Genomic DNA, 8,118 nt, shown 5'->3' with positions numbered 1-8,118 from the left:
GTTACATTAGTTGCTTGTCCTGGCTTCATGGTCATACTGCAGCTTCACCAGGCAGCTGTCTCCCCCTCCACACACCCACTCGGCTCTTAAACCCATGATGTCCTGTCCCATTGCTGTGGGTGAACCCAGAGTGTGGTGGGACAGAAAAAAGTATGGGGCTGGGATTAAAATGCTTGGCTCAAGAGATCGAGTTTCCCATCATGGAATGTACTTAGATTTTACATAGAGTTGATTTGGGTACAATTTAGGGTATCTTCCAATCCTAAGATTCAATAAATTTATGGCAAGGAAATTCTGCAGAGGGAAAAAAAACCCTTTCAAACTTCCAGGTAGTAGCCCCACCTGTTCCCCACCCCCTCTGCCTTTGACCATTGCTGTTGAGATGACCACTCCACTGCTGTTGAGGTGTCTCTTCCTGGTTCCCGGATAATTGGGTCTCAAAGGCTGAAGATAAAACAGCAACTCAGGCTGATAAAAAAGCAGCTCTGATAATGCAGCTCAATAGAGATAACTGTGCCAGGAAATCTTTAGGTGTTGAATGTAATTTCAAAGGTCAATCAATATGCCAAGTGGATGCAGCCTGAAACTGAACTCACCCTGATAGCAGGATGAGGGACCAGGCTGTTTTCTCATTTCTCTTGCTAAAAGAGTTAAACAGTGTACCTTCAAGTTATTATTGTATCTCAACATTTTTGCAGCAGGTTAAAATCTTTTATTTAAACTTATGCTTTTTTCCTTTTTTTAATAATTGAAGATTTTCTTCAATGTGTCACAGCGTGTGACATATCACATGCTGTGATGTGTCACACTGTGCAGCATGACAGGAGTAATAAATCACACAGCCTTGAGATTTATTCACATTATTTTACTTGTCACGGATATTTGAGGCTATAGAATTTCCAAGGACCAAGTTGTTATCAGGATGCCTATTTCCCTCTCACTTTGAAGTCCTCTGTACCCAGCCCTGTGCTAGGCACTGTGGTATATGAAAAATAAGGCAAAGACACAATTCCTGCCCTTGAAGAGCCTTGATGTGGTTGGAAAGACATGTGCAGGTGGATTTATGAATAGCAGAGCATCCATGTGGGAAAAGGGGGGTATTTGCCCTGCTTCCACCTGCACTGCTGTCTTCCATGCCTTCTCACCGATTCTCAGGCTCTGGCCGTTTCACCACTCTAGGTCAGTTCTTTCCTCCAGTTACCCACACCAATGGATTCAGGAGTCTTATCAAGTAGATACTCCACTGAGAAATCTAAACCTGACCTTGTTTCTGACCTTCAGTCTCACATTTCCTCTTGGAATTCCTACCAAAACCTTAAACTAACATGTCCAAAATCAAAATCCTCTCCACTTTCCTCCATCATAATTGTCTTCTAGGTGTATATATTACTGTTACCTAGACTTTGACCAGGATTTATACCTTACCAGGTACGTGCACTTGGATGGGTCATGTCTCCTCTCTGAGATTCAGATTCCTCACATGTAAATTTGGGTTACTAATATACATCTGACCCTATCTCTATTTTGATCCACTTTCTAAGGAACCAAAGGAAAATAATAAAATAATGAAATCAAGTACAAGCATCACTACTATTATTGTGATAGTAGTTTAGGTACACATTTGTCCATACAACATTTTTCAGCCCCTAACTGGTCTCTCCATCTCTAGCAACTCTGTCACATTTTAACTTTTATTCTTACCACTCCTCTACCAAGGTAAGCATATAAAATTTATCCTGGACTCTTGGTTTCAGCTTTATCTCCCAAGTATAAGACTGTACCTTAGAACCTAAGTTGTTCGTAGATCTTGGGTTCAGATATGTTTCAGCAACTATCTGGAAATGCTCAGGCCAAACAGAATCTTATTTATTTGTAGAAGGCTGAGGAGTGTTTTGAGAAAGAACTTACCAAGAAAAGAGGATCAGGTAGACACATCTGACTGTCACAAAGCCTGAGCCATGAGAGAAGAGGATGGATTCTGAATACAGTATCATGACCATCACACAAAACCTTCCCCTATCCCATTGCTCAGATCCATGCCTGCCTCTCAGGAGAGAGAGGGGTGACTGTCTAGCCAGAAACAGAAATAGCTGGTATGGTAGAAAAGCACTGGAACTGTAGGGCTTAAGCATAAGGATCCCAAAGCACTAGGGGCTTTGGCACTGCTTTGGAAATCCTCTCACAGGATATAGGATGAAGTGGAGAGGTCCACCTTCCCCTCATCGTCCCCACACATACTTTTTCACAGCCTACCACCAGATCTATAGGGCTGTCATGTGAGCACTGGTGACCTTGCCCATTTGCAAGCTACACATCTGTGGTAATGCCCAGTAGGAGACTTCAGTGGAGACAGTATTGGAAGTTGGAATTGCAATATCAGAAGACCTGTCCACAAGCACTTGTGAGGTACCCCTCAAACTTGCAGACACTCTTGAGGTAGCATGAAGGATAGAGACTTTATAGAAGGCACTGCAGCAGCAAGTGTGGTCAGAAGTCAGTGAAATTCATAATTTTATTTCTAAGGAGAATCCACAATTAGAATTTGAATCCATAATTAGAGAAATTCAGGTTTTAGTTACAGGTCCCCCAGGCATGTCCAGAAATTCCCACATACAAACACACCTAGTTTAAATATGATGAGCTACCCATACATTAGCCAGATAAATGTTGAATGAGTTCCAAATTTCTGGTGTCACATCAGCATCTCATGTGGCCCATTTTGAAGGTCTATGGAAAACTATCCCCTTCAAAAATAACCAAAAAATCTAAATATACACACACACAGAGAAAGAAAAAAATTTCCCAGATTGCTTGCCATGGAGCATAAAATGAGCACATTTTGAGATTGTTCTTCTTGCTTAAAGAGTGATGTCTCCATAAAGAGCTTTTAATATTTTTAGCCTTATAATACCTTATTAGCATTTAGTTTTAAAGATTACTTAATTTTTATCTCAAAGAAACAAAAAGGGGTCTATAATCGGGACAAAGAACAAACAAATTCCGGTCAGAGACAGATGGAATTCAGCTGGAGAAGTTTGGACGAAACAGTGGGATGTGACAGATGGCTATGGGCTTCAATGAGGCAGCAGAAGCACCTAACGTTTATGGTCAAAAGAGGTGTGGGAGGGAAAAGTAGGCAGAGAACTTTGGAAGATGGATCATGGTTCCAAAGCTGTCAGGTAGCAGCAAATGTTTGTTCACCCTAAAAAGAAGCCTGGATGGTAGATGTTATCATCACCATTTTAGAGTCTGTCATACAGAGGGAAGTAAGCCAGAAAGAGAAAAACAAATATCATATATTGACACATATATGTGGAATCTAGAAAAATGGTACAGATGAACCTATTTGTAGGGCAGGAGTAGAGACGTAGACGTAGAGAACGGACATGTGGGGAAAGGGGAGGGTGGGACAAATTGGGAGATTGGGTTTGACGTAAATACACTACCATGTGTAAAATAGATAGCTAGTGGGAACCTGCTGTATAGCACAGGGAGTTCAGCTCGGTGCTCTGTGATGACCTAGATGTGGGTGGTGGGGAGGGAGGTCCAAGAGGGAGGGGATAGGTATACATACAGCTGATTCACTTTGTTGTACAGCAGAAACTAACACAACATTGTAAAGCAATTATACTCCAATTAAAAAAAAAAAAGAAAACTAAAGTTGAGATGACATGAGAAGCATTCAGACACACAGCAGGGGAGTGAACTAGCATGTGAAATTTGGAATAGTTGGATCCAAAGGGCTGTGCCACCTCATTACCCTTGTGCTGTGCCGGGAAAGCCAATGTTTCCCTTTAATTCTCAGAAGAATCTTGAGATATTGTCTCCATTTTATCACTGATGAAACAGATGCAGAGATGTTAAGTCACTTGCCTTATCTCACATAACCAGAAACTGGCAAAGCATACATTTAAACCCATCCTTGACCTGAAAAACCCAGTTCTTTACTCTTCCTCAAAACTTTGCTGTAGGTAAAACCTTGTGTGGATCAGACTGCTCCCCTAACACCACATGCATGGCAATCACTTGCTGGTGGAAAAAGTTTAGTGAATAAACTTTTCACTAAAATAAACTCCAGCCAATAAACTCCCCCATGGCGGCTTTGCTTGATGCATTCCTGATTTTATGAGGTGAATAAAACAACCTTAACACTTTATTTAAAGCACATATAAAGTGTATAACCAGAGGAACAAAAGTACTTAGTTTATCACAAACTATCCCGCTGTGAGAAAGTTAAAACACATTTTAGAGTATCATTGAGACATTGCTTATGGTGGTGAGAAGGGTGATTAATGGTTATAATCACTGGTTGGAGGATCTCTGCTTTTGCCTTGAGCTTTAACCAAGAACACCAAGGTAAGCATGTTCTGCTAAATAATTCAAACACTTGGAGTTTGCCTGCTGCCTTCTCCACTTGAAAGCAATGTCCCTGATCACTTGTTAGCCCCCATTTGTAGTGCTGAACTGTGAGTCATCTCCTTGGCAGAGGAGAAAGTTTACTGATGCTCACTCCCTGTAAGTTGAAGACCTGCATTTATGAGTCACAGGTGGAGTTCAAGGTCAAATTCTTGACTTTCCTCAAACCAGATGTGCTAAGACATAGTGGGCTAGAGAACAAACACTCAAGTGCTCAAGTTCTTATTGGACTTTCCTCTTAATAAAATAGAGCAAGTGAAGCTGTCCACCTCTTTAACTTAGTAGAAAAATATAAATGTTCACCACACTGAACTTAACTAAAATTTTATACAAGAAATATTGTTTTGAAGGAATTAGAAGCCAATTCCAGTTCTGCCACTGAACTTGAGTGAGTCATGAGTTGTTTGGCCAGTAGTTTGTGTGTGTGTGTGCATATATATATATATACACACACACACACACACACACACACACATATATATATACATACACACACACACACACACACACACACACATATATATATATATATATCTCCCAGTCCAACTGACCTCATAAAATGCAGTTGAAACTTGAGATGTAAAGAACTTTGAAAAGGATAATGTTAATATCATCTATATCCTTGAACATGGTTACACCATAGTTTCCTCAAAGAATTTTTACACCATAGGTCTCACTAGATTCTCATATCATTCCTCTGAACTAGAAAAGGTCATGAGAGCACTATTTCTCAAGAACGGACAGTTGACACCAGAGCAGTTAAGTCCAAATTCATTTCGTCCATGCAAGCCAAATGGTGTTCTGGATTTAGAGCACCAGTCTCCTGCTGAAGAATTCTTTTTGCTATCTAGACTGAAACTCAGTAGATAAGAAGCCAGAAAACCTTGATTCTAGCTTCAGCTCCAACAGTTACAGTCATATAGCATTGGAAACATCTCTGAACTTATGAGTGTGGCTCAGACTTGAGCCAGACCCAATGCTAAGGACCAAGGTATAGTAGTAAACAAGAAAACTATAGTCTTTTCCTTCACTGATCCTATAGCCCAGAGGGAAAAATAGGTATAGAGTAAATAATTGCAATAAAGTGCAAAGAGCCAAAATGCTATGGGAAATACATAGCAGAAGAACACTATCTAGACAAGACTTCAGGAAAGGTCTTCCTAAAAAAGTGATGTTTAAGGTGGGACTTAAATGATAACTAGGAACACATTAGAGAAAGTATGAAGGAAGGAGCAAATGAGTATTGCATAAGGAAGGAAAACACTGTGTCAAGTACTTGAAGCTGGAGAGAACATGACAGGTTCAAAATATCATTTTCTCCACACTGATTCCTTCCATCTCAGACGCACAACCAATCTTAACAAATGTATCCAGTGTTCTAGTAACTCTACCCACTATCTTATGGAATCTGAATGTACTCTTCCAGCTTCCAGCCTAAAAATACTTGCAACAAATCCTCAGATTGCTCTTGAGACAAATTCCCCTTACTCATTCCATTAGTGTATTATTAGGCTTGCCTGAATTGCAACCTTTGCTTCATAATTTGCACCTGAGCTCAGCAGGGATTCATAATTCAGGTTTGAAAATCTACCCTTTATGACTGAAAACACCATTCCCCAAGACTGCTTTTACTTCCTTACGTTATCTCAGATTCTCCAAATTCAGTACAAATTCCTTGGGTCTAAAACCACTGCAGCTCCCAGAGTTGACATTTATCCTCAATCCATCCCGTTGGATGAAGAAAGCTGCATCTAATGGACTTCTCTTTGTACCCATCCTTTGCATTTACTGTCCTGGGTTTGGAAGCCTATCCTCTTAGTGAGTTTTCTCTGTGTTCTGTAAGCATGCTGATTCTCATACATCCCCACTCCAGAAGGATTCCCTGGAATACACCACAATCAAGCTCTTCTATTACCTAGAGCTGGAACAATTATAGAAAAATGTACTACTTGAAAAAAATGGAAAACCGTGTCTTAATTTTAACAAAGCAAAACCACCATTCTGAACCTATGTCTGCAAACATGTGCACCTAGATTCACATATGTGGGCACCTATACTTACAAGAAATCCCAATGACATTGTTAAGGTTCATGCTGTAACTACAGACAAGAATAACTTAGAGCAATTCCCAGTTGCTCTCAAAAATTAATTAGACCAATATTCTATGCAGTAAATATCTTTGCATAAAATGACATTTAAACTATGCATGAGGCTTAGAAAAGCTAACTAACCAATTATCTGTTGAAAATTCCATTAGCAGAAAGCAAATAAGATGTTCTAAAATTAATGAATCCATCAAGCGAGATGAAACCTTTCAAAAATGTATCACGTCAGAGAGCAATTAATTGGATCGTTTCAGAATTTAAGTCTTTGCTGCTGAGTACCTGAATATTTTAATTCAAGTGAAATAGTGTGGAGTCTAGTACTGACAAGGAAGAATTCAGAGGTAGAATTCAGTTTTTATCCTGACTTGGTCACAAATGAGCAGTGTGACATAGACTAAGTTGGGCTCCCTCCCTGTTCCTGAATTTCCTCATTGTAATGTGGAGTTAATTAACAGATGCCCTGTCTAATGTACAGGGTAGTTTTGAGGATAAAAGAAAATAATGGACAGTATTGCAAATTTCAACAACTGCCTAAATCAGAGGGAAGTTGGAACTTACAGCATCTGGATGACTTATTACAGGGAGAACAGGAACAGTAGCAGTCCTTTTCTAGAATAAAGGAATTGATGGTACTGTATTTAAGTAAAGAGAATCTGATAACTCCACTGAACGCATTCTTTTTCTTAGTATCCATTAGGTTAATGTAGCTTAGCAAAGAACCACACATCGTCCTTAGTCACAGATTTTCCCTAGTGTTTTCAACCCCCTCTATGTATACCAGAAATCAGATTTTCTGGGCTTAGGTCTTCTAAATGTCAAGTTCATTCCAATGATAAGTTAAATCTTAGAAAAAATATTTCCTCTTTCATGGTGCAGAAGTGAGTAGCCTTGCAGCAAAAGCCAATACTCTTATTTTTTTTTTATAAGAAAAAAGAATCTCTTCTCTCCACAAAAGTGGGTAACAGAGATTAAGAGCATAGCTTTGGTTTTGGGGGTTTTAATCCTCATTTGGTTACTTCTGAGGAACCATGACCCAATTATTCAACCTTTCCAAAGTTTCATTTTCTTTTGTGAAAAATGAGGGTAAGCATAGCTGTCCCATAATGATGATCTGGGTATTAAATCGATCATTTATGTAGAGCTCTTAACACAGGGCCAGGCACAAAATTAGTGCTGATTAAATAGTAGTTAGAATCAGATGAGCTTCTGCAAAAATTAGTTTGGCAATTTTCTGATAACACTGAATTTATGAGTAAAGTGCTTTCCTAAGTTAGTAACTTCTGAATACCTTTAAAAAATAAATATCATTTCATTACATTTAAGGATATAGAGAAAATACAAAGGCTGGAAAAGCATTGTTAGCTTGATGTCCTCAAGAGAACATTGTTGAAGGCTGAAGAATAAACCAACTAACTGGTAAGCTACAGAAATGATTCAATGGAGTCACTTCTCCATAACCTGTATCTGCAGACCATATGTATGTATTTATGTCATTCCACTGAAAAGTATTGAACATCTATTATGGTACTACCGGGCACTGAAGATAACATTTTGATTAGCTGCCATTTATTATGTGATTATATGTATTAGTCACCAT

Source organism: Monodon monoceros, unplaced genomic scaffold, assembly GCF_005190385.1.
Source record: "Monodon monoceros isolate NGI ecotype Baffin Bay Population unplaced genomic scaffold, NGI_Narwhal_1 Super_Scaffold_19, whole genome shotgun sequence".
NCBI lineage: Eukaryota > Metazoa > Chordata > Mammalia > Artiodactyla > Monodontidae > Monodon > Monodon monoceros.
Note: the sequence above shows the minus strand (reverse complement) of the source record.